General features: G+C 41.0%; 1 long non-coding RNA gene across 3 annotated transcripts; it reads right to left on the reverse strand.

The window, feature by feature from the left end:
- Nucleotides 1-236: 236 nt before the first annotated feature.
- LOC106730045 lies at nt 237-7,556 on the reverse strand. 3 transcript variants are annotated; one of them, XR_004318284.1, is made up of 4 exons: nt 7,438-7,556; nt 7,200-7,349; nt 5,729-6,777; nt 237-3,651 (listed from the first exon to the last, which is right to left on the reverse strand). It is a non-coding gene; the product is annotated as an uncharacterized LOC106730045 (long non-coding RNA). The 3 variants fall into 3 exon arrangements; XR_004318283.1 differs by having other exon boundaries at nt 5,074-6,777; XR_001366474.2 differs by lacking the exon at nt 237-3,651 and adding an exon at nt 4,711-5,498.
- Between the last annotated feature and the right edge of the window lie 2,790 nt (nt 7,557-10,346).

Raw genomic sequence — 10,346 nt, forward strand, 5'->3', positions numbered from 1 at the left:
AGTAGGCAGTGTCGTCCAGAAAATCTCCCCACCTTCAGGAGTAAATTCTAATTCATCCAAATCAATCAGGATAATTGGATTCAGGAATATGAGTTAATTATACCATGATATTCCTCCTTCCTCTAACTTCCATCCCCAGGAGCTGCTGTCTCAGAGCTAAGCAGCTGACTAAAGTTAGGTGGACCATGAGGAGGAGAAGCCTTTTTTTTTTTTTTTTTTTTTTTTTGCTTTTTTCACTGTGGGGGTACTCACTCTCCTTTGCTAGATATATGTAAGTAAGCAAGTTTCCTGTTGATGGCCATCCTATAGAGGGAAATTGGTACAAGAGGGGGTCCAACAGTGGATATCAGGACAGAGACAGAACCTGGGGAGTTGGTGACATTTTGGAGCCACTGGATCCATAAACCAACCCTGAAGCTACCCTCTCTAGACTACCAGTTATGTGGGCCAACAAAGGCCCTACTGCTTAAGTTAGCTGGAGGCTGGGGTTTTTTTTTTCCCCATAACTATAGTCAAACACCCTGATACCTTATTTCAAGGATGACTGTAAGAATTAAATGAGGTGATGGATTTTCTAAAAAGCTTGGCATTAATTAGGACATAACAAATATGAGCTAAATATCATTATCAGGGAAGTTACTAGGTCCAAATTAAATATATATGTATTATTGGTGGTTAGATACTGGTGTCCTTTCAAATCTCCTTCTCTACCAACAGCACAAGTGACCTTAAATGCCATTGTCAGCTCCTGACCGAAAGCTCCCTTGGAGGTGTTCTCAGCAGCAGGATTAGAGAAGCCAAAATAACCAGGTGAATTTCTCTGTCAATGATAGAGAATGTGGCTATAACAGGAAAAGATTAATCTGAGAATTGAAGACTCACAGAACAACAGATACAGTTAACTTTAGTAAGGAGAGTTACAAAGTAAGGAGACAAGTATATCAATACTTGAGTTATAGCTGAAGAAACTAAGGCTTATCTTGAGTGAATTGTCCCCAGTCTCACAGCAGAGATAGGTCTCACCCAAACCTGGTACTCATATTACTTGTAGTGGATGTCTGTTCTTTTGGCTGTCTAGCGTGCCACTCTTTCCTTCAGGGCACTGCCCCTCCTCTACAACATGTGTTTAATAACATGTGATTCTTTGGGGGCTGCCAAAAATACTTAGTTCCTCTTTTATTGGGCTAAAGCAAAATGATCGTTTCTCCAGTAATTACATTTATAGTCATTGATTCACTCACAAGCATATTGAAAATCCAACTTTTAAAAGGAAGCAAGAAAGGATAAGTAGAGGACACATTATCTTTGGTCAATAGATGATTCCATTATGATAGCTTATAGGGTCTGGAAGACCCTGATCAGTGGATTAGACAAAAAAAGGTCATTAAGAATTGGCTAGGGAGAGAGGGAATAGATCCATTTGAAATTTAAAAGCATGATTTTGAGAGTAACTTTTAGAGGGGAGAAGCCTGCAAGTCAGCAGAACATGCCCTGGACTCTGGGGTGTGTGTGTGTGTGTGTGTGTGTGTGTGTCTTGGTAGTGATGTTGTGTCATTGCCTCATTCTTGGCACCCAGGCTGTACTCAAGAAAACCAGATTGAAAATTTGGAATCTGTGCTTTAGTGGATTGAAATTGACCTCCAGTCACTAAGGAAAAATCAAAACAAAACATACAAGAATTTAGTGAGGACATTTTTCTGCCAAAAAAATAATTTTTCCTTGATGTTATTTCTCAGTCAGGCCAATATTCCAATGGAAAAAATAGATTGGTTAAGAGTTCAATATCATTTTTTGTAACATTTGACCTAAAATGACATAATAAAAAAAGTAATGACAGAAAATTGTATCCTCTTCTATGGAGGCATGCATGTGTGACAACTTGTCTCACACAAAACATTTGAGAAAAACTGTAGAAAAGATATCTTGAAATGCTAATTCTCTAACTATTTATTTATTCAATAAATATTTATGCCAAGTGTTCTTATGGGCACTTGCTATACATCAGTGAGCAGAACAAAAACAGTAGCAAAACTGTACCTGGAGATGAAGATTTAAATTACTGTTGGGTTTCTGAGACTCTTGTGAACTAATTTATTTGCTTGCTATAAATTGCTCTAAGAATGGTTGGCTACCTGAATGTCTCGATTTGGGGAAGTTTCACTTAGCATCTAACTTCCTGTCCTTTGTTGAGCCAGATGTCGTGATAGGTGAGGGGACCTAAGGAGGCTGAGAAGAGGTTAAACTGATCTTTCTGAAAACAGAGGGGCCACCTCTGGGATAATCTGGAGGATGCGAGGTGAGAAAAGAGCCATCCAAGTCAGGAAGAAGCTATATGAAGGGAGATGTTGGGATTTCTATAGAAAGAGAAACTCTTTTCAGCAAGACAGTAGTTACATTTGTGGTGTGCGCTACAGTACAGGTGCCTCAGCAGTACTTAAGAGAGCTTCAATAAAACCTCCATTTCTCTTCAGTGTTTTTGATGGGGATGTTTTTTCCCCCTTTGCATCTCTTCTTACTTCTTCTCCTCTTCTTTTTCTTTTCCTTCTGGTTTCTTCTTCCTTTTCTTTTATGTCAAATGTACAGAGAATAGACCTTACTTAGGGCAGGGCCAAAACAACCTACCTTAGGTTAATTAAATCAGGAGGCCATCAGTCTAATGTTGTTCGAATGCCTTAGCAGCCTAGTAAGCAAACCAAAACTTAAGCCTACAAATGCCTTGAGGCTAAGAAATCGAAACCTAAGGACACCCTGTCACAAACAGCCAATGAGTCTTTTCCAATTAATGCAACTACTTACACTATTGCCAGTAATCTTTTACTTTGCTTCCAGTTCTTTTCTAGAAAATTCTTTCCCAAGGCTCCTGTCAGTGAGCTCCTTCTGGTTTGGTGTTGCCCAATTTAATTCAATCTTTGCTCAAATAAATACTTAAAAATTTTAATATGCCTGTTTATCTTTTAACATTACTTATATTTGAATTACATATGATTTTTTAAAAACATTCAATGTTATAATTTTATGCTTGGGGAAAAAAATATTGCTCTCTTAGATTAAACTTGTAAGTAACCCAGACAGTATCTTCTTGACAGGGATTTTCAACTGGATGTCAATTTAAGGTTTTTATGATCTGTTCAAAGAAAAATACAGGTTTAGAAAGGAGGAGACACCCTGAACTGTAGGATGCTATTGTTAAACACAAGGCCACTGGTCATACCCAGGAAAAACTGCTGGCTTTATAGATGCAACCAAAGTAACAGTAGTAGAGCAGTGATGGTAATGAGAATAAGAGAAATTGCCGTTGTGATGGCTTCTGTTTACAAGGAGCCTATTGTGTGCCAAGCACCATTCTAGATATAGTTTCCTTGACTTCTCAGACCTCTTCTATAAGGTGGGTAAATTATTTGCTTCATGTTGCACAGATGTGCAACCATTCTTGAACACATCTATTGGGCATGGACCACCAGAGGAATGACAGATTCTCTGTCATTAGCGATTGTGACCCTCTGAAGAGAAGAACAAAGAGCCTTTTGCTCTCAGAGGGGATTCTCAGGACTTCAAGTGTTGACTTGATCTCAGAATGGGCCTCCTGGGTTCCAGAACTTCCCGGTAAAGAGCCCGATGTGTTCTGCGGTGCTGTAGAATCCCCAGACCCACCTAAGAACAGAAACCTGTTGTTTACAAGAAGGAAAAAAGCAAAAAAAAAAACAAACTGGATGCTTTCATCTTCACTTCCAAACACAACAAAGGATAATAATGAGATGGTTTTCCCTCCCTCCCTTTCTTCCTTCCTTCTTCCTTTTATTCTTTCTTCTTTTGTATATTTACTCTACCAACAAGTATTGAAGGGACTCCTTCATGCAAGGGCCAATGCTGGATGCTGAGACTGCATGATTATGATATAATAAGAAATAGACGTTTTGGTCCTCCTCCCTGGTTCCTGGCACAGAGCTCCTAAAACTCTTGGGATTTCCTGAGTGATAGTGGTGATAAGAGCATCTTTAGCTATTCATGATAAGCCTCTTTCAACCATACTTGAGTTTGTGATAATAAGGTAACTCTTGGAGGATGGGGCTGGTGGCCAGAGGATCCAACCATGTGATTAGAGGGTTGGAAATTTCCAACCAACTCCCTGACCTCCAGGGAGGGGAGAGGGGCTGAAGATGGACTTAATCACCACCAGCCAATGACTGACTCAGTCAGCCTGTAAAATGGAGTCTCCTTGTGTATCCTAAACTATGGAGTCTGTAGAGTTTCCAGGATGGTGAACAGATCAAGGTACTGGGAGGGTGATGCACCCAGAGAGGACACAGAAGCTCCATTGCCTAACCCTCCACCCCCGAAACCTTGACTTATATAAATCTCCCCCCTGGCTATTTCTGAGTTGTATCCTTTAAAATAAACCAGTAAACATCAGTAAAGTATTTTTTCTGAGTTCTGTGAGCCATTATAGCAAGTTACCAAACCTCAGGAGGGAATTGTGGGAATGCTCAATGTCACACGTTCAGAAGTCCAGGTGACAAGTGGGACTTGGTGTGTGATGTCCGGAGTAGTCTGATGCGACTGAGCCCCTAACCCGAGGGGTCTGTGCTGACTCCAGGCAACCAGCGTCAGAACTGAGTTAAACTGTAGGCTACTCAGTCCGTGTTTGCCAAGAATTGGAGAATTTCTTTGTGAGGAAAAACCACACATCTTGGTGTCCGAAATGTTCTGGGTAGAGAGGAAACAACAGCTTTACTTTAGCTGATGTTCCTTTTAATGGTGTGCAAAGCCCAGCCCCTGCCTCTAGAGGGGAGAATGTATTTCCATACAGTGTAGAACATCAGCACCATGAGGTCAGGAGCCGGAAGGTCTTGTTTGCCACTGTATCCTCTACAGCTACGCAAGTACATGGCAGTGAGCATGTGCTCACAAATACGTTGAATGAATGAAGACAAGTCCAGTGTTGCTTCCCAGATGAAAGGGTACACTTGCCGCTTCATCTGGTTAATGCCACCCTACAGATTGCCCATGTGACCCTCAGGAAAAACAGAGCCAGTGTACATTTAGATCTGGAGAGTGGTCATGCACAATACATACCTTCTGAAATAGTAAGGATATTCAGGTTGAGTAACGATACACTCAGTTTGCAAATAACACATGTTCATTTTCATGTTGCTGAAGACTCCTTGCTAGGAAATGAGACACTTGTAATTTAATATGTCATGTTCTCAGAGTCTGAGGCCAAACCACCTCAAGCTGTGAACGCCTTGGCTCTGAAGAGCCAGTCAGGGTCAGGGCAGGGCAGGACTTGGCCCAATGCCCTTCCAGAATAAACCAAACAGCTACAGGAAGTGGTTTCCGTGATTCAGTAGGTGGCACACTTCCTTTTGAGTCAGAACTGAATCACGACTGTGAGAGGCAAAAAAGGCCTATTTCTTTGTCCCATACTTTTCCCCTATTCCCAGTAGTAAATTTATCCCAGTCTGTCATATGATATATCCTGTTGAGTTTAATGTGTTTAACTGAAAAGAAAGAAAGAAAAATAACAAATCAACAGTGAGGAAGCAAGAAGGGAGTGGGAAACCTGGCAGACTGAAATGAATCCAAGCATCATTATTTCATCAGAGGGCCATACTCTCCGAGGAGATTGACAGAAAAGCCATATTCTGATTTCACTGGGGTCATTAAGGCCCCTGGTTCTTTGGACTTGAATATGACCCATTTCCAGTGGAAGCAATTAGATCACACTTACATAAACGATGTTGCTTTAAATGGCCCTGCTTGCCTCTTCACTCACTGACCCTGGCTTACTCCCTGGCATGTCTGCTGGAAGGCTGTTCTCGGTGCTGTCCCAGGCATGGCCTTAGTTCAGCTGTGGGTGAAATGATCCTGTTCTGAATGTACTGAATGCTGCTGGCAATGCTGTAAATTGTTTTGAGGCTTAAGGAAAAACCCCATAGATATCAACAAGTCATAAAAACAGACATATTTTCCCCACATCTCTCTCCCAGTGTGTCTTTTATTCTACTTAAAAGTTCTGTGAACTTAAACGTATTGATCAATCTTTTCATTGGATGAATTAGATTTTACTAGACATTCGTTGCTTCCTTCTACTCTAATTTGTTCCAATCGGTTTCACGTTTCAGAGCAAAGAGTCAGAAACTCGTGCTATCATGCTTAAAAGACTCATAATCAGACTGGAATCAGAAATCTTACTGCCGTGTTAACGTTCCACAGCTCCTTCTGTGAACTATTCCAGGATTTTAAAGAACACTAGATTCAAAGTCACATAGATCTGTGTAGAGTCACACTCAACCAAAAACTGTAGAGCAGTGTGACCTTGGGTAAGTCTCTTAACCTCTCTGAGCCAGACTTTCCTCAGTCTATAACATGGGATTCTAACATAAGGACACTACTACTGCAAGAACTAAATAGAGCTTTTACGTAGTGCCTAGGACAGCTCCTAGCTCAGATGTTTAAAATAAGGTAGTGGCCTTTCTCTTTATTTACAGTACCTTTCCACTGGGAGATAAGAACAGTATTTGGACACAACAACTGCATGGGCACACTGTCCTGTCCTTCCCAAATACGTCAGTCACATCCAGCGACTTTAGCACTTTCATCAGCAGCACCTGCAGCACATGTGATTTCGAATGGTATCCTCCTTAATGGAGTGGGGAAGAAGCCAGCCAGGAAGCAGGCTTGAAAGCCAAAGCCAGTGCTTCTGGACAGGACAGTTGTGGCTGACAGATGACAGCCAAGTATGAAGAGAGTCCTCATCTGACACACTGAAGGGAACACCTAGAGGATGGGCATGGAAAAGAAGCATCAGTAGTACTCACAGCCAGACAGAGCAGCCGTGAGAGCCCAGGTCAAATGGGGCGACGGCTGGCAGACAGGTAGAAATGCAAGTACACCTTCAGACTGGAAAAGCCCTTCTAAAACATCACTCCTCCCATATCCCTTTGATGCCTCCCACATCCCTTCAGTTCCTCCCAGATAGCCACACACAGAGGGTCATGGCTTTTAGAGAAGGGTATTTATTGGTGCCCCCCACCCCCCACCCCCTCAAATTAAGGTCCAAACCATCATCTTGTACTTACCTGTTCTGGAACCATCACTTGGTGTATTGTGGTTGCCTGGTTACCTGGCTGACTCTTCCACAAGACTGTTAGCCTCTAAAGGCAAGAAATGTGTTCCTTTATCCTTTAACAAACCCTTACCTGTAGGTCAGCGCCTAACCCGTGACAGGTGCTCAGCCAATGTTTGCTGACTTGAAAGAAATACTGGAAAGACCGTGAGAAAAGTTGAAACAGGAATTGGTGGCCCCTGGGGCTAAGGTTCCATTGGAGGATCGGCTGGATGGGCTCATTCTGAGGAAAGGAGCCAAAAGTCAGAACCCCCTAGAGTGACAGACAATACCGGGAAAAGAGGACGGAAACTTGTTTTCGAAAGTCGTACTTGTCATGGGCAATCCAAGCTGAACACGATTTCTGGCGGTCTGGGCATTGTCTGAGTGGAGTGTTGATTGCGTGCCGGCTGGACGCTTCTGTTTAAATAGCTACCAGAGTGGGATGACTCAGCAGCCGGCAGATGGGACACTCTCAGGCTGCCTCCTCCTTTAAGTGACAAATAACATTGCCCCGGGTTTCTGTGGCGGTCTCTGATATGACACATGAGAGCTCTTTTCTTGCCAGCCCGTCAGCCAGGGTGCCAAGTCACCCATTATGAATCTGGAAACTGACAGAAATTGACAAGCCTGATCTCATGCTCCAAGTGTGGAGATTCCTTTTTAAAATGAACTCTTATCAATGGATTCCATTCCTGAAATTTAGAGGCTGCTTTAAAATTTTTATTTTATCTCCCTAATGAGGACTTCTGATTATCTTCTGATTATCCTGGCAGTTGAAGTCCTGCAGAAATTCATCTACCCCTGCTTCCCAGCACCACAGACCCTTACTCGGCTTTGTTTGTTGTTTCCCTTTAACACTGGCTTGCAACTTTTTGGTTTTTTTTGTTTTTGTCCCTGGCAGATAAACAGGAGCAGGACAAAGCTTTAAGAAAGAGGCCTGGGAGGAAATCCTACCTAGTAGTAATTTCCTGAGTATTGTGGAAGCTAGCATTATTAAAATTTAACAGCATGACACTTTCACATTGCTCATTAAAAAGCAGTGTTCTCTGGATTTTTTGTTTGACAGATGCTGGCCAACTTTCAAGCAGGGATCCAAGAATAGCTCAGATACAAGGATCAAAAACTATACCTGTAGGAGCTCATGAATTAAACTTTTGAATTAGACTAGCTGCAAAGTGCTATGTCCGAAAAGAATTAAATAAGATCTCAAACTTTTATTTTTAAGCACTCTAAGTGTTTAAAATACCTACAGGACTGATTCAACTTTCAGATCACATTTTTGTACCCTCTGGCTCAGATTAAGGAAGTAACACACACCGTCCACAACTCCACTCCTCACCACTGGTACTATCCTTTCCACTCATCCAAAACAACCTCCCTGATGAAAATGTTCTCGGCTGCGTCAGTATAGTCACTGGTCAGCAAGCACTTGGCATCACACACTTTGTGTTTCTCAGGGCTTAGCTCAGTGAGTCCAGAACAGGCAGAGTGCTTACTACTATTTATTTGATTTGAATTTGAAGGAGGTTGTCTCCACTTGCCTCTAACCTCTGCAGATTCTACTCAAAGATAATAGTGAATTGTGACTTTTGTATTTACCCCCCCAGGGTTTTCAGTGTCAATGTAATTATTGTTTGTAATAATAATTTCTGTTGGCAATGGTGGTAATTCTACAAATCCCTTTTGGAGCCCAGAGAGAAATGTTGTTCTACTTGAGATAAATGTTGGATAACAGAAGTAAAGAGAAAATATTCAGACATTTTTGTGACTCTAATTCCCTTGAAAATTTCATTTTTTCCACTTTGAGATATGCTGTAGTTGCAAGTCCTTGGGAAATCCATTCTGGATTGCTCATAATAATTTTTAACACTCTTGAAAAATGAAATAACATAAAACAACACTTTGTTTCACGAGTTTATTGCAGACATTCAAAAATGTGTAGATAAGCACACAGAAGAAACTCTGAAACATCTACATTCTCACAATCCAGGAATGACCACAGTTAATAATCTGGAGTTTTCAAGTTTTTCCATGTATAAGGAATTAGACTGAACATGCTACTTCATTACCTACTTTAAAATTTGATAATATATGATATACATTTTTCTACAGCAATTTGCTATAATGATTTACTATTTTTTGGTTTCTTCAAAATACGTATAACCAAACCTCCTTATTTTTCACGCTACTACAGGGATGCTGCAAAGACACTTTTGTAAATAAATGCAAGAATCTTCTACTAAGCCCTAGCAATGGAGTTTCTGAATCAAAAGTCATGATTTTCTTAAGTCTTTAAGAAATGTATGGTAAAATTTCTCCTTAGGAAGTTTGTATCACTTTATTTGTATCGCTACACAAGTGGTGTAGATTTTTTAAAATCACCGTGACAATCTCTTTTGCCAAATACCTTTAAAATAAAAGTTTGTGTGTGTGTGTGTGTGTGAATTAACAAACATTTATTGAGCTTCCTACTCAGTGCCAGCCCCTGTTCTAGGCACTGGAAGAATGACCGAGACAGGCAAGCATCTTGCCTCAGAGATCTTAAATTTTATTGATGGGACTGAACAATAAGCAACTAATACTACTTCAGGCTGTGATTCATGCTGTGAAGAAGACTCAAGAATTACGTGTTGCGTTTGTGTGAAAGTGCGGCGGGGACAGGGCTGGGTAGGGGTCACAATTTTACACAGATCGCTAAGTAGGCCCCATCTAAGAAGGCAATATCAAAATACAAACTGTTTCTAAAACTAATACCTGATTATTTCAGAAAACTTTGAATGTGGACAAGTATAAAGAGAAAATTAAAAATTACCTATAGTCTTAGGAAAATGGTTTTTATCTTTTCAGTTTTTGCTTCATCACGCCCACATGTGCACCTGTATATAAGTGAGATATTACTGAATATACTTTGCATTTACTCAGTATAGGTAGGCAGTAGTGGTCAGACCCACTCGTATGGCCAGTGGGTCCAGTGAGAAGATTCAGTGCTCAGAAACTCAGGGTTTTATTCTGTGCCAATAGTTACCGCAATTGCAACATCCCTTGGTAATTTGGTTTGAAATACTCTTTTTCCTCCTTTTTCCTAAAAAGACTGTGTGGCATCCATCCAGCTTTGCTTTCTTAATTAAAGTGGGTTAAAATTCATTCCCTTGGGTGGAAATACTGCAAGAGTCTCGAGATGATTGAAGAAACTGCAGAAGGTCCCAAGACAGGCTCTAGGAATTACAGTTTTGAGATG

This window comes from Camelus ferus, chromosome 3 (genome assembly GCF_009834535.1).
Source record: "Camelus ferus isolate YT-003-E chromosome 3, BCGSAC_Cfer_1.0, whole genome shotgun sequence".
Taxonomy (NCBI): Eukaryota; Metazoa; Chordata; class Mammalia; order Artiodactyla; family Camelidae; genus Camelus; species Camelus ferus.